The sequence below is a fragment of the Megalobrama amblycephala genome, linkage group LG17 (assembly GCF_018812025.1).
Source record: "Megalobrama amblycephala isolate DHTTF-2021 linkage group LG17, ASM1881202v1, whole genome shotgun sequence".
NCBI classification, from domain to species: Eukaryota; Metazoa; Chordata; class Actinopteri; order Cypriniformes; family Xenocyprididae; genus Megalobrama; species Megalobrama amblycephala.
The window spans coordinates 20,916,915-20,942,103 of record NC_063060.1 but is presented as its reverse complement, the minus strand read 5'-3'; the positions used below and the strand labels follow the sequence as shown (position 1 = coordinate 20,942,103).

The 25,189-nt window shown below is 36.7% G+C and overlaps 1 protein-coding gene and 1 long non-coding RNA gene across 5 annotated transcripts in view; one reads left to right on the top strand and one right to left on the bottom strand.

The window, feature by feature from the left end:
- The window catches only part of LOC125250758 (gamma-aminobutyric acid receptor subunit alpha-2), a 158,028-nt gene extending 143,440 nt beyond the window's left edge, over positions 1–14,588 (bottom strand). For 2 of the 4 annotated variants that reach the window (XM_048163484.1, XM_048163489.1), the window contains exons 1-3: positions 11,164–11,293; positions 10,543–10,709; positions 3,171–3,396 (exon numbers count right to left, since the gene is read on the bottom strand). The gene's annotated coding sequence lies outside the window, so the exon portion shown is untranslated. Of the gene's footprint in view, positions 1–3,170; positions 3,608–10,542; positions 10,710–11,163; positions 11,294–14,502 lie in introns of those variants that run through there. The other 2 variants (XM_048163485.1, XM_048163486.1) reach the window with 2 other exon arrangements.
- Positions 11,182–15,399, top strand: LOC125250759. The gene is made up of 3 exons (XR_007180862.1): positions 11,182–11,315; positions 14,515–14,645; positions 15,285–15,399. It is a non-coding gene; the product is annotated as an uncharacterized LOC125250759 (long non-coding RNA).
- Positions 15,400–25,189: the final 9,790 nt, after the last annotated feature.

Genomic DNA, 25,189 nt, shown 5'->3' with positions numbered 1-25,189 from the left:
ACTTTGGCTAACGTTCTGGCAAGGTTTGTTCAAAGTTGCTCAAACTTTCCTCTAGTAGGCTAATGTTAAAGGATTAGTCCACTTTTAAATAAACTTTTCCTGATAATTTACTCACCCCCATGTCATCCAAGATGTCCACGTCTTTCTTTCTTCAGTCGAAAAGAAATTAAAGTTTTTGATGAAAACATTTCAGAATTTTTTTCCATATAGTAGACTTCAATGGGCACCAAACAGTTGAAGGTCAAAATTTGTTTCATTGCAGCTTCAAATTGTTCAACACGATCCCAGATGAGAAATAAGGGTCTTATCTAGAGAAACCATCGCTCATTTTCTGAAAAAAAATTGAAAATTATATAAGTTTTATCCATAAATGCTCATCTTGAACTAGCTCTCATCTTCATCTCCATTTGAATTCCAGCATTGTAGACGCTGCTAAGCGTATTACTGCAAAGTTTTGAACTAATTTTTATATGCAATATGCTAGTTCAATAGTATATAACATTTAGTTCAAACTTTGACCTGTGGAGGGCAGTAATACGCTTAGCAGTGTCTACAATGCTGGAATTCAAATAGAGAAGAAGATGAGAGCTAGTTCAAGATGAGCATTTATGATTAAAACTTATATAATTTTCAATTTTTTTCAGAAAATGAGTGATGGTTTCTCTTGATAAGACCCTTATTTCTCATCTGGGATCGTGTTGAACAATTTGAAGCTGCAGTGAAACTAATTTTGACCTTCAATTGTTTGGTGCCCATTGAAGTCCACTATATGGAAAAAAAAAAAATCCTGCATTGTTTTCATCAAAAACTTTAATTTCTTTTCGACTGAAGAAAGAAAGACATGAACATCTTGGATGACATGGGGGTGAGTAAATTATCAGGAAAAGTTTATTTAAAAGTGGACTAATCCTTTAAAGGGATAGTTCACCCAAAAATGAAAATACCCTTTCAGGTATTTTGGATTTTTTTGAAAAACCTACTTTTTCCAAGTCCTAGGTTTTTGGCCTGATCAGAACCAAACCAGTGCAGCAAGATTATCTGGAGTCTGATTGTCAACAATTATTTTAAAAAATATATATACACAGGGGTTAAATTGGGCCGGGGCCGTCCGGGGCTGAGCCCCGGCACATAGGCTTATCAGGGCTCGACATTAACGCTTAATTTTTTGAAGGGGCAAGAGAAAGAGAGTTTTACTTGTCCTGATTAAAACATCAATAACAAAAATAGCTAGGGAATCACCAAAATGCAAGCATGATTTTATTACATTTAGTGGCGATTGATAATGGATAATAATAATATATAATGTATAATGTGCTGACAGTAACAAGGCTGCGCTGTTGAGGCTCGCGCAGCCTCTCGAGGAGAAATCGAAACAAATGAGTGCAGCACAAAGAAAACATGCTGCTGTAAAAATTCAAAGTTTTTTTATATTTATAACATATGATACAGTTGCGTAACATCACACGACCAAGAGGGCTGTTTTCCGCGTTATTGGAATCACGTTTGAAAATGTGACACTAATTTTATACATTCAATAATAAGTTAAGTAAGTAAATTCAATACAAGTTAATAAAGTCACTTACATTTTAGACGCGTAACTGACAGTTTTTGTTCTATTTCAGCAGCGAAAATAGTTCCAAACAAAGATCACAGCAGAACCATAGCGCATCTATCACAGCGCCACTCAGCTGCGTTTTATTCGTTTTGAACGAATCGGTTGAGTCAAAGATTCAATGGCCCATTCCAAAACACCTGCTTCAATGTTGAATGAATCAGCCGTTTGAATGAATCGTTTGTATGAATGACTAATCACTTGCTGCCACATACTGGCGGTTCAGTTTCATGTTTAAATTTTCCCAACATTTCTTATTTCTATATTCAAACATATTTAAAGAATATCACAACATTATTTAATGCAGTTTTAATTTTTCAGTGTAAATTATTTAATTTGATTCGTAACAGTCCTGCTTTATTTTTCTTATTGAATTTATTGATCAAATGTAAAAAAAAATTGAAATAAAAGATGAAGCATGTAATAAGATTAGGGGGAAAATGGCCTTGGGGTAAATATCACAAATATTTAGATATAAATATGCAAAAGCTGATGGAACACTGTTGAGAATATAGCATCAGAATAAATTATATTTATACCAAAAAAAATCAAATTTTTTCGACAAGTGACCAATTTACTTGTCCAAAGGACAAGCACATGACAGGGCTTAATGTCGAACCCTGTGTAATGTCGAACCCTATGTAAGAGCTCATTCTGTTGTTGTGTGAAAAAGGACACAGCGAATGGCCAATTGCCATTGGCCAATGGCCAAAAACAAACATGTAAATGGCTATAATTACCCAAGCATTAGTCCAACTGACAATTGACTGAAAATCGGCACACGGTGTCTTTGTCCAAGGTGCCATGATTGTCTATGAGGACACTGACGTATCTCAAAAAACATGTCTGCCATCGGCCAATGAAATTTGAGCAGCTATCAGACAAGGTTAATAGAGGGCGATTGGAACAAAACTCGCTGGGCCTGTTTGACTCATGGCCTGTGAGAAATTCAAAAGAAATCGGTCACCGGGGGGCGCCTTTGCATTTTTCACGTGCGTAAAGGATTGTGTGTTGTGCGATTTTTCGCACACGCTCACAACATTCATACCACATGGTAGAACTCTTAATTTTAAGCAACTTTGCCTCTAGGGCCGACGCTGTCCTTCCATTTGTTCGTTAAATATTGGAGATTATTTCAAAAACCAACTTTACCAATCTAGTCCTAGATTTTTCGCTCAACCTCGATCACTTTTAAAAAGCTTTAAAAACCATGTATTTCCTATGGTAAATTGCCTGTATTGGCTGTAAGTGGTAATTTTCATCTATGATCAAGATGGTTACAGGCTTGCTAATTAAAACATAATACCTTTTTACACATGTCCTTAGAGGACTTAAAGTGCTTGAACCCCTATAATTGCTGCCTGAGATTTATAATTTATTATCATAATCATAAACACATTTGTAGCCCAAATTGTTTTACCATTTACTTCACTTTGTTATTCTTCTAGTTATTTCCCAATAGTGGCTAATGAACCAAAAGTCTTGCACATTCACAGAAAATAGCTTATTTCCGTGTCGCAAAATAAGATAAATGCAGTCATCTGGACACAGAACGCACCTCTCTTCACTTGTGAAAATATTTGCAATCTGCCTCTTCTGTGAGCACGCGTCCCATCAGGTCTGGCACGAGCGCTCAGGTGTTCAGTTTCACACGGTTATGCACGTCATCGCTGGCACCGAGTGGTCGACACGCAGAGTCAGACTGACTCCAGCAGAGCTGCTCACTGACCACCAAAATGTCACAGGCCGCACTCTTCCACACATTTCCGATGAGATATAGGTGTCTGGAACACAACAGAACAGTTTAATTTGAATTTATGAGGTTGTGTGGGACTACAGTCAGGTACACTGCTGCTTAATAACATGCTTTATTTGGATTCTTACCTTTGCAACACGACTGAGGTTGGTAGGAGGTGTTTTGTTTTAGCATACACAGAGACATATTATATAAAAAGTGCAATGAGTCACAGTTAGTAGCCTAACAACCAGTCTGAGATCCATGTATTCAAACTTCGCCTTAAAGGAACAGCTCAATTAAAAAAAAATAAATAAATCATAATTATTTAATTTGCCTCATGTTGTCCGAAACTCAAAATGATTTTTAGGAGTCCAAGCATGTAGCGCTGAAATCCTATTGTACTTGTTAGAATTTCCAAGGATCAGTATTCTCCCCTAAAAGCGATCGGGCAGACCAAAAGTAAGTAACCCGTAAGTTGTAGAGACTTGAAACTTTAAAGGATGGTAGTAACCACCACGTCTACAAAGTCACCAAGGCTCTCCTCAATCAGCCAGATGGTGGCGCTACAGTGTTCAAAAGTACATAATGGCTCATAACTCCTAAAACTCCTAAACTTATATCATTGAAATCCTTGTCTTAAGATTCAGATCGTCACCCTGGATAAATTTTTGGGTACTTTGGATTTTTCGAAAAACTTACTTTTGTGAACTAGTCCTAGGTTTTTCACCCAACCGGTACCAAACCAGTGCAGAAAGATTCTCTGGAGTTTGATAGTCAATAATTATCAAAAACAAACAAACAAACAAAAAAAAAAAACCATCAATTTCGATTCACATCCGAGACGGAATGCCAAAACATTTTAAGTGGGCGTGGCCACTTTTATTAAAATGTCTATCCCCCTTGAACGGAATGAGATAATTTCACCAAACTCGGTATACCTAGGTACAACCTTGGTCTGTGGTCACATGAAAAAAGTAGCCACTTGGTGGCGCTATAAAAAGAAAAAAAAAATGAAAACGGCCACAGCTAGGAAGAATCAGTCCGACTGACTTAAAAACTGGCATGTGGTGTCTTTGTCCAAGGTGCTGCAATCATTTAAGAGGACATTCGTGCATCTTGAAAAACACGGCCGTCGTCAGCCAATGAATTTCGAGTGGCTGCCAGACGAGGTTGACGGGGGTCAATTGGAATGAAACTCTCTGGGCTTGTTTGACTCATGGGCCTGTGAGAAATTCGATAGAAAACCGCCACCTGGGGGCACCTTCGTGTTTTTCACATGCATATCACGTGATTTTTCACACACGCCCACAACATTCATACCATATGGTAGAACTCCTCGTTCTTAGCGACTTTGCCTCTAGGACTGCTGCTGTCAATCGAATCGTTTGTTAAATATTAGAAATTATTTTAAAAACCTACTTTGCGAACTAGTCCTAGGTTTTTGACTCAACCTCAATAACTTTCCTTATTTCCTTCAATTTCCTTATTAAATTGTATGTTTTGGCTATAAATGTTTTTTTTCCTTCTATGATCTGAGTGGTTACAAGCTTGCTAAATAAAACATAATACCTATTTATGCATGCGCTTAAAGTGCTTAAACCCTGATAATTGCTGGTTACAGCTATTTTTTTTTACTTCTGTGGAAAACAAAGTTTTGCAGAATATTATTATTCTCTCCAAATTGTAAATTGACCACATGCTGTCAAGCTACAAATTAGATAAAAAGGCAATTAAAAGTATTCTAAAAAAAAATGATCCACATGATTCGTGCACTGTATTCTAAGATCGGTCCCACTTTATATTAGGTAGCCTTAACTACTATGAACTTACATCAAAAAATAAGTACAATGTACTTATTGGGTTCATATTGAATTGCAAAACACTTTTGCTGCTATTGAGGTGGGATACGGGTAAGGTTAGGGACAGGTTTGGTGGTATGGGTAGGTTTAAGAGTAGAGGTAAGGTGTAAGGGATGGGTCAACAGTGTAATTATAAACGTAATTACAGAAATTAATTACAGATGTAATTACATGCAGGTGTTTTTAAAATAAAAGTACAATGTAAAAACATGTATGTACGCAATAAGTGCATTGTATCAAATGATTAATTTAAATGTAAGTGCATAGTAGTTAAGGCCACTTAATCCAAAGTGGGACCCTAAGATCTTCTGAAGCCATACAATAGTTTTGTTTGATCAACAGACATTATTCACTAATAAGTTTCCTTCTCAAATCTCATTCATATATTCTGATTGGTCGAACTTGATATGTTGTGTTCAGTTACAAGCTGCAAGAATTAATGGCTTGTATATGTGGTGACACTCAACAACAAATCTTGAGTCTTGCCATGCAAAGTTTGAGTATATGCATGTGAGAATAAGTTATGAGAGCTACATCGAGAACACTGCTCCATGTGTCTATGTTCACACGTTTCTGTGGTGCTTTTTATTGATTGCTCCTTGTCATTATATGCCTTCATTGTATGGGAAAGAACTGCATGAACATTCTTTGAAATATCCTTTTAAAAGTAATACAATTTTGGAATGGCATGAGCATAATTTGGGTGAAGTAGCATCAGAATTTTTGTGCCAAGATACACAAGATACATCTTTTTTTTTTTCTTTCAGAGATCAATGCTTTTATTCATTTTTGTTTTAAAAAAAATATATTTCAAATAAATGCTGTTCTCTTGAACTTTCTATTCATCAAATAATGCTGAAAATGTATCAAGGTTTCCACAAATATATTTTATATTATCACTGATAATAAGAAATATTTCTTGAGCAGCAAATCAGCATATTAGAATTATTTCTGAAGGATCATGTGACACTGAAGACTGGAGTAATGATGCTGAAAATTCAGCTTTGCATCACAGGAATAAATTACATTTTAAAAGATATTAAAATAGAAAACATTTACTTTAATTTGTAATAATATTTCATAATATTTCTGTTTTAACTGTATTTTTGATCAAATAAATGCAGCCCTGATCAGCATAAAAGACTTTTAAAAAAATCTTACCGACCCAAAATGTTTGAACAGTAGTGTATCATCCATTAATACTTCGGAAATGACAGACACTAGCTGAAAATGCACGTGCCATGTAGGTCAACAACGTCTGATTATATCTTATCACATGTTTAAAACGCATTAACTCTAAGCATTGCACATTGTACATACCTTTCTGCTGGAGTGAGTAGCGATATTTAAACTCAATTTTCTCTCTGAGTAACTCAGGAGACATGCCATCGTAAACCAGTGGAACCTCAGAGGAATCGTTCATGCTATCTTGACAATACTGAGTACATGTCAGTTTTTGAATCTGATATTCCTTTATGACCATATGGACACATTTGTTCAGCTTTTAACAGCCTTCATAAGATTTGTTTGAGATGATTTACTGAAACCCTACTGAGAGCGTGTTTGGTTTATGTCTTCATCTGATTCATCTGATTCTATATTTCAGCTTAAATCCCACAGGAGGTGTTTTTCTGTGCGACTCGATGTGAACATACGTCTTGTCGTGCCTCTGAAGTAGGGTAAGACACATGCTCCTTGGTTCCTGCAAGGAACGTGGGCATCCAAACATCATTTCCTGGGCTAATATATAAGGTTTTCCTTTCCTCAAGCTCAGCTGAAATTTTGATCTTTCTCTAATTGTGTTTTCTGATTTTTCCCCATCTCTCCCTAAGCAATACCTCTTATCAGGAAAATCTGAAGACTAATATAAGAAATCTTTTATTGATTTCTGTCTCATGTAATGGTTTGAAATCACAAATTTTCAATGCCTGCACAGTTTTGGACTGATAAGATATAAGAAATAAGATTTTCCTCTGTAAAGTCATATGCAAACACAGGCTAACGGGTTCTTTTGTGCTGTCGTCGTGTTGATGTGGAGCTCATATGCGTGTAGGCGGGTGAGTTAATTTTAGAGGTTAAAAGAAAAGTTTGACTGAAATGGCAAACTAACCCTAACTCTAACAATTTACTATAGTATCACTATAGCTATTGCTCATGTTAAAGGTTAAAGATTCAAACAAACCATTAAATTCTAAGTATTAAACTTAATCACACAGTGTTATATTTAGCACTATTAATTAATACATTTTTAGCTAATTGCATGCTTTGTATATGTACATTTCTGAAATTGCATACTGTAATTTTGACAGTCGCCTCTGATAACAGATTATTCTAAATTGTAAGGGCTGTCAAATGATTAATCGTGATTAATCACATACAAAATAAAAGTTTCAGTTTGCATAATATATGTGTGAATACTGTGTGTAATTAATATGTATATATAAATACACACAAATCAATGTGTATATTTAAGATAAATATGTTATTTATGTACAAAATATTTTTATTTATATATAACATAAATGATATAAAATTATAAATAAATACATATACTTGTAAATATTTCTCAAATATATACATGATTGTGTTTGTATTTATATATACATAATAATTACACACAGTACACCCACATATATTAGGCAAACTCAAACTTTTATTATGTATGCGATTAATCGTGATTAATCGTTTGACAGCCCTACTAAATTGTAATTTTGACATGCATTATCTGTAAAGCTGCTTTGAAACGATATGTATTGTGAAAAGCGCTATACAAATAAATGTGAATTGAATTGAATATAGTATTTATTTTATAGTACTTATTAATATTTTGTATAAGCTTTATTTTAGTTTAATTTTAGTCATTTTGTTATGTGCTTTTGTCATTTGTATTATTATTATTTATTTTATTTTTTGTAATTTTAGTACTTCAAATTAAGTGTATTTTCAGACAGCTTGAGAGTGACTCCTGAAGGACCAGCACCACATCCTCTTGTACCACTGTTTGAAGAATTGATCTTCCAAAATCTGGCAGTAAGGTGTGGGAGTTCACTTTTAGTCCATCTCTTATCCTGAAATGTCCGTCTTGCAGAGATGGACTAAAAATGATCTTCCAAAACTTACTGCCAGATTTTGGAAGATCAATTCTTCAAACAGTGGTACAAGAGGATGTGGTGCTGGTCCTTCAGGAGTCACTCTCAAGCTGTCTGTCTATAAGGCCTATAAAAATCCAGTCTTCGTGTATTTTATAACTCTTGAGCTTGTGATTCTTATTAAAAGCGGGTCATTTTTTAGGATTCTTTAGCTAACCTAAGTCTCTGAGATCCTGACACCTTGCACTTCTGGAGACTCCAGGTAGGTTGCAGTTCTGGAAAATGGTGGCGGTGGAGACTAAAGGGTTCCTGATGGTTTCACACTTAATTCTTCACCTTAATTCTTAATTCTTTTGCAGTTAACATGTGTCTTTTCTTTTCCACCTGTTTTTGTATGACCCCGCTGATTGTGCTGTCCCTTGGTCATGCTTTAACTTTCTAGTATTGCATTAGTATTGCATCCTTCTCATGAGTATTTAATAATTTTTGACTTTTCAGTCTGAGTTAAATGTCTTTTTTGGCTCATTTTGCCTGTAAAAGAAAACCTGCCTAATTCTGCACACCTGAATATAAGGCATTTTTAATTTTCAGCCTTCATGAACAATTATATATCACTTATAAATGATTAAAAACAATATTAATAGTAGTTATTAAGATTGATGTGGATTGGAATTGGTAAAATGTGCTTAGAAAAAAAAATATGATCAGAAAATCAACTTGCCTAATAATTCTGCACACAGTGTATATATATATATATATATATACATATATATATATATATATATATATATATAAATGAATATTGAAATGAACATGAGCTTATGATTTATGATTTTCATCCGATGGATCTCGATCAATTTGTCAATTTCTACCTTAAAGAGATAGTTCACCCTAAAATGAAAATTAAGTCATCATTTACTCACTCTGGTGTTGTTCTAATGCCGTATGTCCTTCTTTCTTTTGTGGACCACAATAGGAGAATTTAAAAAAAAAAATGTCCTGCTCATCTATATAATGGCAGTGAATAGCGAACAGCATCGAGCTTTTTAAAAAGGATGCAAAATTATCAAAGAATGATCCCATGTGACACGTGCCATGTATCACAAGTGTTCTGGGGTTTTTTCATGTGGGGTTATATGTATTGATTAACGAAAATCCTGGCCTTGGCCATTTGTCTTCTGTGCACAGCTGCTCGACTGAGACTCTATTGAAAATATCTTGCTAAAGATATGTTACTCTGTACACTCTTCAGATCACAGTCCCGCAAAGATGAGAGAAAATTTACTCACAATTGCTGTCCTGTGGCAAAACATGATGGCAGTTGCGTTTTAGACCAAACATATAAATTTGACTGAGTTCGACTTGGACTCATCAGTGAATGATGAGATATTTTGCTAAATAAAATGATCCTACCAGAAGAATTGCTTGAGAACCTTATTATGTCTGTTTCGTCTGTATCATCGCAGTGAGCTTTTATGCATGCGCAGTTAAGGGAATTTAGAATGTGTATGAGAAACCTTTGGAAAACGCTTCGAAAGTGGACGAAGAGTGTTTTGAAACAGAAACACCATTTTCACTGTATCCAGATTAATGTAGACATTGCCTAAAAATCTACATTAGTTTTCTGAAAAGAAAAAGAAGAAAAAAACAGATTACTTATCCTTTTAGACCAGAAATATTGTGTTAAATAATGTAAGGATTCTTTCAGATAACTCTTTTTGAAAACCATTGTGTCTAATTGTGCACAACAGAACACATTAATCCTGCAGCCACTCTGAGGGGGGAAAATCCATTTGGTCCCTTAAAAAATATGAAGCGTTTAGCATATGCAAGGGAATAATCAATTAAATGTGTTACTCAATAAGTGGAGAGGGAGGGACAGATATTGAGGCAGGAGAAAAGAAATAATGTCTTGTAGGTGCCAGGATTAACCCAGAGCTCCTTCAGTTCAATCAATGAATCAATAGCGGCCACAACACACACACTGCAGTCATTCCTCAGGACATTTAAAGACTAAAGTGTCACAATACTTTTTAACAGTATATCATTTTATCTATCTGTTTTTATCATTTAAACCGATCAAACTTCATTCTTTGTCAAATGTTTGGCTTAAAAAGTGTTGCACTCGGTTGCAGTGACATTCAAAACACGTTTGGGGCCACTGCACTGATTATCCTGGTCCGGGTTATGTAGTGTGTGTGTGTGTGTGTGTTGACAGTGAGGGTTGTGTTGTCTGTGCTTTACCTGAAGGCTGCCTGTAGCCTCAGGATGGGCCGCACCGACCCCGGAACCTTCATTCCAAATGCTGTCAGTCACGATTCACTCAGTTCTTATGCTCCACTTCATCAGTTCTGAGTTCAGCCTGACCACTAAATCTCACAATTACACCCGCTTTCATACGAGTAGATGCCCTGTGTGACATGAGCAGTAAAACAAATAATTAAAATATGGACTCATAGCAGATGGGGAAGTTATTTCTGCATTCTTATCAGTGCTGTCAAGTCGATTAATTACATCTGACATAAAAGTTTGTTAATATATGTGTATGTGTATTTACAAGCTTTTATAATTAATGCTGGGCAAACGATTAATCGCTATTGCATCGAAAATAAAAGTTTGTGTGTGTGTGCTGTGTATAATTATTATGCATCATGCAATTATTTTTATGAGGGTGAGTAAAGCTTGGGCTATTTTTCATTTGAAAGTGAACTAATTCTTTAAGGTGGCTTTAAGGGTTTTGCTTTTTGTGATATCTGGCAACCCTTCACTGGAGCTTTAATAGAGGGAACAGTTCAGATGTATGCAATATGAACAGCAGCTACGGATAGTGCAGATATTTAATAAGGTGGTTTAAATTATGCACACCTTGTAACCGCATTATTATTTTACTCAAGCCCGGTGGAGACTTCGTGAGACGCCGTCGCTTCACAGCCTTTCATATTCACCTCACGGCGTGAGCAGACTGAGCACGCACGGATCTTTTGTTTTGCATCATCAAAATATGTGATTATCAGCAGGTACTGATCAGTAGCCGATCTTTTGGAGTTAGAAAAATATAATACGCGCCACTGCATTCTCAATATTTAGTTATTTAGCCTCAGATATATTCATTCGCCTTTACAAGAAGGTATTGTTCGTTACCACGTTCGTTACTTCTCGTGTGTAAAGTGTAAAAAAATAAATACATAAATAAAGCTTAACGTGTGTCGGTAATTCTACATTATTTAAGGATATGTTCTATTAATTAAAATATCGATATGGGACCTGTTGTTGTCAAGTAAGTTTTTATTTGTCCTCAGTTGTAAGCCTGTGCGCTCACTAAACTGTCCGGGTGCTGCATTGTTCTTTGTTCCGTCAACAAACAAAATACAAATATTAAAGCAAAAATACCTATCAATGCAGCTTTCATGAAGTAAAATCACTAAGGCCCGGTTTCACTGACAGGGCTTAGGCTAAACCAAAATTAGGCCTTATTTCAATTTTAAAGTCCCCCTGAAATTAAAATTTAAGTTTTTTAGCTTTTAGTATGAATATGTTAGCCTTAAGTTTATGAATAGGCTGGTGTGTTCCAAAACAATAACACAATTCGCAATTAGGAGATATAAGCATTCAAAACGTACAGTCTCTCACGCTAAAATGGATCACAGATTTTCATGACATCATATCGCACTTTAGCGTCCCGTCAGATACTGTCCAATCAAATGTTCTCTAGAATCTGAAGTCCCGCCCCTCCTACGCTATCAACAGGCTGAAATCAGTCATTTGTTCACACATTTACAAGTTTCTGCATAGTGAATGGCACATAGTGCACTATATAGAGAATAGGGAACGATTCAATATGCTTTCCATTGACGCGAATGAAGTCCGTTTTCACGTTCAGCGCAAGCTGCTCTGGTCCAGAGACAAGAGAGCACAGAGCGGATCATATTCACGGACCGCGAGTCGTCACAGACCACAAAATGTATCAGACCCATTTGAATTCTGCACATAATGCTGCATTTTAAAGCGATATAGAGGGCATTAGGAGGAGAAACGGTTAGAGATTAGAAGGAAACTGAGGTTTTACCGAGTTTAACGGCTCGGGCCAAGCTGTGGTATAAACTAAACGCTATTGGCTATTTTTAAAAAGGTTCGGGGCTGTTCGATATATCGCCCTGTCTTCCTGTTTCAGTTGAAATTATGGCATCACATTGAATAATGCTGCGTGTTCCAAGACACTTCAGGGGGCCTTTAAAGGTGATAGAGAGGATGTTTTGTTTTATACATTTTGAAACTGTCTTTACTAACTGATAAAAGACTATTTATTAGGTGCACTGAAAGGAATAATATTAATATAAATCATCTGTGCACGAGGTAGGGCCTTAAAAACATCAGCCAATCGTTTACGCTACGCGATCATCACGTAAACGATTGGCCCTCTGGCTTGTCAATCACTGCCGTGACGTTCCTTGTGAGAGACGAGCGCGGCTGCACGCTCCAGTAACTTTCCACACTCCACAGGCGCTGCATGCAATGTTTTTGTCAGGAGACAGGAGTAACAACTGCAGATTATGAGTTACCTGCGGTGAGTCCGACATAATGAATCCAAAAAACACAACACAGCGAATGCCGGTGGTAAACACTCGTGTTCCAATACTCGTGCACGAGTTTTGGGAGGCGTTCCTTTGAAATGAGCTGTGAAGGAGGGGGGCTGTTCTTACGCATGCGCTCATTTCGAAAACTCAGTAACAGTCTTTGGATTCTCAGTCGACGAAAAAATCCTCTCTATCACCTTTAAATAGCTTTTATAAACATAGGCCTACCCTAGAAAAAAACATTACTGGTGTGCATCTTAAGACAAAACAATGGTTCTGACATATTTTAAGATATGTCAGTGCAAGTTGCTTTCAGTTAAAACAGCTCAAACATGCATTTTAGTCTAGGACTAGCTTAAGCCTGGTCTGTGAAACCGAGGGTAAAAGCCTTCCTTCCGCTGGAAAGAATAATCCCTGACTGTGAACAGCAACAGAAGTTACCTTTATTACGCCATTAGATGGCGGCAAAGGTTGACTATGAGCGAGTCACTCAGTCGCAAAGACTTTTGTATTGAAACTTGTTGTGAACTACAGAGCCCTGGACATGACATGCAGGAAAAAAAATAGTAAGCTAAATCGTGCGCACAATTTACTAAATCGTTCCCTCGATTTACTAAAACGTGTGCACGATTTACTATTTCTTTTTTTTTTTAAGATTTATTTTTGGCGTTTTTGCCTTTATCCGCTTGTTAAGTCATGACGTAAAGAACGCCGTTGATGAATCCAAGCCTCGACTCGTTTCACTTGAGAATGCCATCTCCACAGATGTTTATGAGCGCTGTTTATTCATAATAAACATTTAACATTTTAAAGTTACAAATTTGAAATACTTACAGTCTACAAAATAGTTTCCGTGCTCACAGCGTCACAGACATTAATATTTTAACGATTTATAAAAGATTAATCACTGTCTGGCCATCTGGGATTTTGGTATGGAGATAAAGGTTATAATTATACTTTTTTGGAAATATTACATGACATCGTGTGTGTATATTGTTTTCTTGTGGTATGAGATAGAGCGTTTGGACCCGGAAGCGCTGCCACATGACGTCAGACTTAACAACCAACATATGATAGGACAGTTACTAGACAGGAAGCGAAGTGGGAGAGAGAGGGACGGGATCGGGAAAGGACCACGAGCCGGGACTCGAACTCGGGTCACCCGAAGCACATTGGCACTACATGTAGGCGTGCTGCCCACGAGGCTATCGGCGGCGATACGATTTACTATTTCGTTCCCTCGATTTATAAATCATGCGCATGATTTATAAATCGAGGGAACGAAATGGAATTAGAGTCATAATGCGGAAACAAAAAACTATATTATTTAATTGTATTAATAAAAAAGACTTATTTTTTTTCATTATTAAAGTAGTTTTTTCTTTGAAAATAGACTTTAAATAAATAAATAAAATTTTGATACATGATAATTATTCATATTCAAACATATCCCCTAAAGTACAACAAAACCTAAAGTGTTTGCTTGATTTCAACATTTCTCTTTTATTTAAATACTGTCTTAGATGTGACATATTCCCGCTCTGTTGCACAAATGTCAATAGACTGCATAAGCAAACACTGAACGTGAAATGATCAATTATGTATGAAATGTTCTAATCTATCCAATTACCTTAATTCGCAGTGAGACGGGCTGTTTGACATCACTCAAGCTTTCTGCTGCTGTAAATGGGAACACCGGTGTTTTCAGGTCCAAACCCCCCACCTGAGAGCCAAGGGCCCCTGCTGAGCGAATACGCCACCTGAATGCAAACTGTTCGTTTGTGATCATAACAGTTCAGCTCTTTTCGCTGCACCAAATTACATCACCATCTGCACCACTTAACACACCTGTTTGGAATGATAATGTAGAGACCATAAATAAAAAAAAAAATATATTGTTACAGTTTAGCTCATCACAGCGGTATAGCGACGAGGGTCACCTCTGAGATAATGGCACACATTTCTCATTTGAGTTTCATGCACTGAACCTCTTCATGCAAATGACTGTAAATCACACAGCAAGTTCCTCTGCCGGTTCAGCTACCAGCTGTTAGGAAATAGTGACCTCTAGTGGTTGCATTAATAAGTGCTCATTACAAAAAGGAAGGCCAGAACTTTTACTATATTCACATTACTTTTGTACATACATACTTGCACATCTGATTTGTTGTGATGACTCAAAATTCAAAGTTGATTAAATTAAAAATTTTAAGCAACTGGCCAACACACCTAGCAACAATCTAACAACTATCCAAAATACCCTAACCACCTAGCAACCAGCCAGAACACCCTAGCAACAATCTTACAACCACCTAGCAGTCTAACATTGGCTTTGCACAGCAAACACCACTCACCTTTTATGGCTACATGTAAATATCTTGTTTGTTTCTGTTTTCGTGATGGTTTTGACAGGCTGCCACATATGCACAGAGAGCTGCTCCACACTGAATTCATTTAATTCCATGAAGATTGATGGACTGCATACTCAACTTAAATTTGATCTGTGTCCTGAGCTGTTACAGTATATTAAACACTGAAAAACAAGTAAGTGTGCTTCCATTACATACCTCCTGAGAACAGTTTTGCTGCAATTGGGGCAATGATAATGAGGCTCATTTCTATGGAAGCTTGTTTCCGCCACTGAATAAAAAGTAATGCAATCAAAAAGGTAATTGCGACTTTTTATCTCACAATTATGACTTTTTTTTTCCTCACTATTGTGTTTAAATCTCAAAATTCTGACTTTTTTCTCAGAATTGCATGATATAAACACACGATTGCATTGTTCTAAAGTCAGAATTGTGTGATATAAAGTCGCAATTGAGAGAAAAAAAGTCTGAATTGTGCAATTCTAACTTGAAATTCTGACTTTATTTCTGGCAATTGCGAGTTTATATACCACAATTCTGTCTTTATAACTCACAATTCTGAGGATGTTCATGGTGTAAAATTACATTACCCATAATACTGTACATAAAAATCCACCAATCAGAGCTGAAACGAGAAAAACGTGCCAAAATAGTTGTTTAGCTCTGCCCACTCCCATGAAGTACTGCGGTCTCCCTACACTCTTTAAATACTTAAACATTTCAATATATAGTCCAGTCCAATAATTTTGCTAAAAACTTATATATATTACATATATATTAATTCAATGATGCTGCTTCAAGTGCTTCATGGGATTGTAGTTCTTTCCCTCACTAAAACCGTTAAGTACACAGTCTTTGTCATATTTTCAAATACTTTTTTCAAATACTTCAAATTACACTCTCGGGAAAAAGGTACAGCACTGTCACTGGGACAGTACCCTAAGATAAAAAAGTGAAAAAGTACATCTCTGTACCTCACTTATCCCTAAATGGTACATATTAGTACTTTACAAGTACGTATTAGTACCTTTTCACTTTTGTACCTTACAGGTGCTGGTCATATAATTAGAATATCATCAAAAAGTTGATTTATTTCACTGATTCCATTCAAAAAGTGAAACTTGTATATTATATACATTCATTACACACAGACTGATATATTTCAAATGTTTATTTCTTTTAATTTTGATGATTATAACTGACAACTAAGGAAAATCCCAAATTCAGTATCTCAGAAAATTAGAATATTACTTAAGACCAATACAAAGCCAACTGAAAAGTATGAACATGAAAAGTATGAGCTTTTGCCTGAATTACTGCAGCAGTCTGTGGCACTGCTCAGGTGTTATGAGAGCCCAGGTTGCTCTGATAGTGGCCTTCAGCTCTTCTGCATTGTTGGGTCTGGCATCTTCCTCTTCGCAATACCCCATAGATTTTCTATGGGGTTAAGGTCAGGCGAGTTTGCTGGCCAATTAAGAACAGGGATACCATGGTCCTTAAACCAGATACTGGTAGCTTTGGCACTGTGTTCAGGTGCCAAGTCCTGTTGGAAAATGAAATCTGCATCTCCATAAAGTTGGTCAGCAGCAGGAAGCATGGAGTGCTCTAAAACTTCCTGGTATACGGCTGCATTGACCTTGGACCTCAGAAAACACAGTGGACCAACACCAGCAGATGACATGGCACCCCAAACCATCACTGACTGTGGAAACTTTACACTGGACCTCAAGCAAAGTGGATTGTGTGCCTCTCCTCTCTTCCTCCAGACTCTGGGACCCTGATTTCCAAAGGAAATGCAAAATTTACTTTCATCAGAGAACATAACTTTGGACCACTCAGCAGCAGTCCAGTCCTTTTTGTCTTTAGACACTTCTGATGCTGTCTGTTGTTCAAGAGTGGCTTGACACAAGGAATGCGACAGCTGAAACCCATGTCTTGCATACGTCTGTGCGTAGTGGTTCTTGAAGCACTGACTCCAGCTGCAGTCCACTCTTTGTGAATATCCCCCACAGTTTTGAATGGCGTTTGTGTCACAATCCTCTCCAGGGTGTGGTTATCCCTATTGCTTGTACACTTTTTTCTACCACATCTTTTCCTTCCCTTCGCCTCTCTATTAATGTGCTTGGACACAGAGCTCTGTGAACAGCCAGCCTCTTTTGCAATGACCTTTTGTGTCTTGCCCTCCTTGTGCAAGGTGTCAATGGTCGTCTTTGGGACAACTGTCAAGTCAGCAGTCTTCCCCATGATTGTGTAGCCTACAGAACTAGACTGAGAGACCATTTAAAGGCCTTTGCAGGTGTTTTGAGTTAATTAGCTGATTAGAGTATGGCACCACGTATCTTCAATATTGAACCTTTTCACAATATTCTAATTTTCTGAGATACTGAATTTGGGATTTTCCTTAGTTGTCAGTTATAATCATCAAAATTAAAAGAAATAAACATTTGAAATATATCAGTCTGTGTGTCATGAATGAATATAATATACAAGTTTCACTTTTTGAATGGAATTAGTGAAATAAATCAACTTTTTGATGATATTCTAATTATATGACCAGCACCTGTAGGGTACTGCCCCTGTAGGGTACTGCCGCCGTACCTTTTTTTTTCTGACAGTGAATCAACATTTGTAATGTTGTGATTCACTGGTTGGTTTGGCCTTAAAGAAAAGACTTTTTAAAATCCCTGTGGGAAAAATTAATAGAAAAAATTCTCCCGGAACCAGCACTGCTGAAAAAGTGGTCAGGCACTGTTGTACTCTATTATTATTCGACAGTTCTGCCATAGAAATATACAGAGCTACAGCAAAAATGGAAGTTCAAACATAAAATTCTAAATATGGCTGCACGCTTGTTTCTCTGACGCATAAGGTCTATAGACAATGTTTTGCATTAAAAAAAGAAATGCAACACCATAGACCCTTCAGAGCATCAACAAAAGAGTATTTGTCATCTTATGAAGGATACAGTGTCCAGGTTTTCAAACACTCTCATCACATGCTTGTGTGAACAGCATGGCAATCAGCTGATCTCTGGTACTGATGCTGCTGTTTCCAACTCTGTTGCCCTGGTAACAGCATCACTCAAAGTGAAGGAGGAGGGGAACACAAAGAGAGAGAGAATCACTCATCCATAATCTTCCATTAAACTATACAGCATTAGATAAACTATACCACCATCAAATAACCATAAATGTCCTTCTGACCCGAGTACTCAACAAAAGCTATAAATCATCATTAGAAACAATGGACAATGTTCATTTGAGATACATGTGTACTTTGTCATTTTAATACATTACATAAAGGAGGAACAAAAGATAATGAAAAATGGAGCAGAGTATCTTGGTTAGTTGCTATAGAGAAAAGGGAAGATAGGAGACTGGAGCTAGTTGTCACAAGGACTGCTCAGTAAGGTTTTTAGTCAAAATTACAATAACAAAAAAAAAAAAAAAAAATCTTGTTTTTACTAGCAGTGGTTTTGTAAGTTGGTTTCTGTTTCAAAACAGACTATTTTTGCTATAGTTATAACAGGTGGATGCAATAAAACCATTAATATAATGAAAGAAAAAATATATTTTGACAACATACACTGTATTCTTTTTATTTTATTTTATTTTGATGCATTGCTTTACTAAGAATCACTCTCCAGATACATTAATACTCATTAATACTTAATAAATTCACTTGTGCAGCAGGTCACTTTTTAAACAAGTTATAATTCAGCAAAATGTGTACATTGTACTTGAGGAACAAATAAAAATACTGTTTATTTATAATGAAACTAGTGCTGTCAAATCGATTAATCATGCCTTGGCCGCCCATGATCCTGTCGCCGGTTCACCACTTTTCCTTCCTTGGACCACTTCTGATAGATACTGACCACTGCAGACCGGGAACACCCCACAAGAGCTGCACATATATGTATATAACTTATGCTGGATACGATTAATCACAATTAATTGATTTGACAGCCATAAATGAAACTAAAATCACTTTCTTTACTTAATGCAATGACAAGCGTCTTAAAAAGCAATACTCCAATAGGCTTCTGTAACACTTTTCCAAGGAAGACGAAGATTATTTCAAAATTAAACATGATTTATTAAATAACTCAGAACAGTAATGCAAACAACAATCCAACAATAGTGTGCTGTGCACAAATAATACCAGACAAAGAGTGATTCAAAATGAAGGGCTAAAATACACAAATGGTGATGAAAAATTACAAATAGCTGTGCTCATTAAATGAATAACCATGACAACAGATAGATTGGATGGAAACTGAACAAAGGAACACATGTGACTGAAAATAACAAACTAAAAGTAATGAAACAGACAGTGTGACAGCTTCAGTGGTCACTTTGATCATATTTCCAAAAATGTAAGCTTTGCTGTGATTTTAAGACAACCATAACCCTAATATTAAAGTGTTATTTACCCCAAAATTCTGTCATTACTCAACCTCATGTCATTCCAAACCCTTAAGACATTCGCTCATCTTTGGTACAAATTGAAGATCTTTTTAATGAAATCTGAGAGCTTTCTGTCCTCCATTGACACTTTCAAGCTTCAAGCCCCAGAAAGGTAGTAAAGACATAATTAAAGTACTCCATGTGACTTCAGTGGTTTAACCTCAATTTTATGAAGAAACGAGAGTGTTGCGTAAAAAAAAACAAAAAACATAATTTACCACTTTATTTACAAAATATTAATCTCCTACGTGTGTTCACACAACAACGTGTCTCTTCATAAAATTTAAGTTAAACCACTGAAGTCACATGGATTACTGTAATGATGCCTTTACTACCTTTCTGGTGCTTGAAAGTGGTGGTTGTGTCTATCAATGGAGGGACAGAAAGATCTCAGATTTCATTAAAAAGATCTTCATTTGTGTTCCGAAGATGAATGAAAGTCTTACAGGTTTTGGGTGAATTAACCCATTAAACTACAGAGCAGCTCATCCTGAAGATCTTATGCGAACATGGATGATACGTCAGATTCTTTCTAAGCAATCAGACTTATGATTTTTGCTTGATGGATGATAAAATGGGCAAAAATCTGAAAAGTAAATAAAAGTAAATAAAGAGTACATTTTGAAAGAAAATACTTTTTCAGTTCTACTTCAGAATTGCATGTATAATTCAGTTACAGTGTGTTACATGTTATTTCTTGTAATTATTTGTGAAATTTACTCAAAATTTTGAAGTAAACTTTGTTTCAAAGTAAATCACCAGATGTTTTTTTTTTTTTTTTTTCAGTGTAATCTTCACATGCAACATTTTAAAATACATACAGTGGGTACGGAAAGTATTCAGACCCCCTTCAATTTTTCACTCTTTGTTATATTACAGCCATTTGCTAAAATACATACTCAGATACAAATGTATAGTATAATGCAATGTAAGTCGCTTTGGATAAAAGCGTCTGCCAAATGCATAAATGTAAATGTAAATGTAATGTAAAATCATTTAAGTTCATTTTTTCCCTCATTAACCCTCAGGGGTCTGAGGATTTTTGGGGCCCTGGAGAAGTTTTGACATGCCCTGACATTTGTGCTTTTTTCAGTTGTTCATAAACATATTAATGGAAAAAGTGTCATTACACTGTATTCAGCACAAACTAGGCTACAATAATATGTGAGGAACATGTATGTACATGTTTGTGTTTTTGAAGGAATAACGTTTATGCGTGGTTATTGAAAAAACAAAAAACTTAAGTCACTGAAATAAGGCCAAAAAAAGTATATTAAATCTGTGTTCATAAGACTTCTAGGTATTGGAGGTTGTAGACTAGAGTTTTTGCTTCAGAATGAAGTAAAAATTATCCTTCCTACTCCTTCATATAAAACAATAGAGAGATTTAAATTTTCGAAGACACTTTTGGTCAAGAAACACAGTATGCGAGGAGGTGGGAATCCTCATGTATAATGGGTGATTCTCACCTGAGAAGACAAAAGAATTGAATAATAATGACCTGAAATGACTTGCATATTAATGAGGCCTTTCAGTCAGGTAGGCTGTGAAAAAACCCTCTGTGATCATGCTGATAACAGGATTAAAGTCCACTCAGGACAAAAAAAAACATGATTTTTGTGATCTCATGCATGCACGTATTATTGCACATGATATGAAGAAAATTTTGTATAGGCCTATGTTAAATTACACTACCAGTCAAAAGATTGAACACATTATAATGCCATTATAATGTTTTTAAAAGAAGTCTCAAGTGTCTAACCAAATAATGGTTTTCTATTTTAATATACTTTAAAATATACTGTATTTCTGTGATGCAAAGCGTCTGAACATTCCTACCTCTAGGGCATTTCATATAGACTACTATATTTGTTATATTATAGAGCCTAAATGTTGATGTGCAGTTGACAAACTATACATCATTAAAAAGATCTAAGACTCAAGCTTCACATTTTGACTCTTAAAATCTTATATTGACCATAATTTCTTAATATGCTTAAAAGCATACACATTTGGAGAAATATTGATGGATTCTCATATGTTTATATCAATTTTCTATACAAAGGAGTAATATTTATTATTCTATATTGATTGTCATTACTATGAGTGCTGGATACTGTGTTTTCATCATACATACTTGCAGCCGGAGGGCGCTCTGCCCCTTTTGTCCACAAATGCCTCAGTAAAAGAAGAGGAATATCATGTGACAATCAAGGAACTAACAGAGGCAAGAGATCGCTAAATATGGCTATTCAAAACACTTTTGAAGACAATAAATACACGATTGAGACGATGAATGCATGTATTGCCTCTGAATTTGCGTCTGAATAGCGCTCCCTCCGTGGGCGTGGCCGCATTAGCGGATAATGAGCTGAATCACAGACTTCTGACATGGCTCTCTTTTCATACAGATTACATAAACACAGAAGGTTTGTTTTCGATTTGACTTACATGTTTTAAAACCTGAAATCTTAACGTTTTTTTAGACATAAGTGTAATTTTTTTGTCATTATTATTCACTAAGTTACAGTTCATTTTCTAAGAACTATCAGATTGGACTTCGTTCAGAGGGAGAGGAGAGATCACGCATCATGTTAGTTTTCTTTATTTTACAAAGAGCACAACATTTTGTTTTTACTCTGAGTGTACACAAATGAAAGAAGATATTCCACAGATTAAAATGGTGTATAACTCTTAATTGTATGTGCAACATTGACGGAGTATTTTGAGTCTCTTTCACACTGATAAGAAAAAAACACGGTGGTATCGCCGGCGATACCTTCAGACCTCAGATTTATTAAAAAAGAAAAACTGAAATATCACATGGTCCTAAGTATTCAGACCCTTTGCTGTGACACTCATATATTTAACTCAGGTGCTGTCCATTTCTTCTGATCATCCTTGAGATGGTTCTACACCTTCATTTGAGTCCAGCTGTGTTTGATTATACTGATTGGACTTGATTAGGAAAGCCACACACCTGTCTATATAAGACCTTACAGCTCACAGTGCATGTCAGAGCAAATGAGAATCATGAGGTCAAAGGAACTGCCTGAAGAGCTCAGAGACAGAATTGTGGCAAGGCACAGATCTGGCCAAGGTTAAAAAAAAATTCTGCTGCACTTAAGGTTCCTAAGAGCACAGTGGCCTCCATAATCCTTAAATGGAAGAAGTTTGGGACGACCAGAACCCTTCCTAGAGCTGGCCGTCCGGCCAAACTGAGCTATCGGGGGAGAAGAGCCTTGATGAGAGAGGTAAAGAAGAACCCAAAGATCACTGTGGCTGAGCTCCAGAGATGCAGTCGGGAGATGGGAGAAAGTTGTAGAAAGTCAACCATCACTGCAGCCCTCCACCAGTTGGGGCTTTATGGCAGAGTGGCCCGACGGAAGCCTCTCCTCAGTTCAAGACACATGAAAGCCTGCATGGAGTTTGCCAAGATGGTGCGAAATAAGATTCTCTGGTCTGATGAGACCAAGATAGAACTTTTTGGCCTTAATTCTAAGTGGTATGTGTGGAGAAAACCAGGCACTGCTCCTCACCTGTCCAATACAGTCCCAACAGTGAAGCATGGTGGTGGCAGCATCATGCTGTGGAGGTGTTTTTCAGCTGCAGGGAAGCCAAGTACAGGGATATCCTGGATAAAAACCTTCTCCAGAGTGCTCAGGACCTCAGACTGGGCTGAAGGTTTACCTTCCAACAAGACAATGACCCTAAGCACACAGCTAAAATAACGAAGGAGTGACTTCACAACAACTCTGTGGCTGTTCTTGAATGGTCCAGCCAGAGCCCTGACTTAAACCCAACTGAGCATCTCTGGAGAGACCTAAAAATGGCTGTCCACTAATGTTTACCATCCAACCTGACAGAACTGGAGAGGATCTGCAAGGAGGAATGGCAGAGGATCCCCAAATCCAGGTGTGAAAAACTTGTTGCATCTTTCCCAAAAAGACTCATGGCTGTATTAGATCAAAAGGGTGCTTCTACTAAATACTGAGCAAAGGGTCTGAATACTTAGGACCATGTGATATTTCAGTTTTTCTTTTTTAATAAATCTGCAAAAATGTCAACAATTCTGTGTTTTTCTGTCAATATGGGGTGCTCTGTGTACATTAATGAGGAAAAAAATGAACTTAAATGATTTTAGCAAATGGCTGCAATATAACAAAGAGTGAAAAATTTAAGGGGGTCTGAATACTTTCCGTATCCACTGTATAATGAGCACAAAACATACTGTACAAAACAACCTGGTAAAACAAATAAAAACCAGTGAAACATAAAATCATTACTACATCAACAACAATGGTGCTTCATTGGTCAGAATGACAGAACAGATCCTCTTGGCTTGCTAATAAAAGCACAATATGCAGACAGTCCTTTTCACGGGCTTCACTGATGGGGTTTTCTCAGCACTTTTAATTGCTAATTCACTTCTGAGTGGTTTCCAAGGGAACAGTTACTATGGACTCACTGTGACTGTCAGATTTATTGAGCTTTGCTACGTGTTGCATCACACGATAGCAACAGACCGTCAGAAAGCAACATGCTCATATACAGTACAACATTAGAATATCGCATAAACGTCGATTTCCGACAGATCTTCTGTTGTATTATAAATCTTAATGAAATATGCAATTTATTATAGATTAATGTGGCTTAATACATATGCATAAGCGTTGTCATGGAGATGCAATTCAAGTAAATGAGAAGAAACGAGATATATGAGCAGTCTTCTGTGTGGGTAGTTCTGATGTGTGTATGTGTGTGTGTGTGTGTGTGTGAGTGGGGTTATCCTGAAATCCACATGAATATGAGTGTATGTGGGGGCAGAATGTGTGAGAATGTGAGAACATGTGCTCGAACGTGTGTGTGCGTGTTATTCATGCACTTGTTCAAGAAGGCACGGCAAACATTTCCCTCATAGAGCATAATTACCGTAAGTGAGTTGAGATTCAGACACAATCTGAAGTGCAGCCAACCTGCGCCTACTCTTGACAGCTCAGCATATGATCTAACAGAGGCAAACGCCCACCGCTCTCCTCTCCCTCAGATGCCTGAACCAAGAGCATTTAAAGTACAAAAATAACCTTCACAGCTGTATGCCAGGAGCCCTTTAACTTCTAAATGTACCTAGCTTGATTGCTGTCATGGCCAGGGCCGGATTAACATAAGGGCTAGGTGGGGCTTAAGCCCCAGGGCCCGCGGGAAGAGGGGGCCCGTGATTGGCTGGAGGAAATGAGATTGACAAGTCAAAGGTGGTTGATTTGTGTGTAATAAAATAATAAGAAAAAATGATTGGAAAATGTGCCTGACTGATAAATCACCATCCAATCAAAATCACTTTACAATTCGCGCCATGACATCGGGAAACGCCTCTTTGCGTTATGCAGAAAATGGGAAATTGGCCTTTATTGCTTGTTCAGCCTCGCTGGTGTTCAAAATAATAAACAAAAGTGATAGTGGTGCGCAAAAAAGGAAAAAT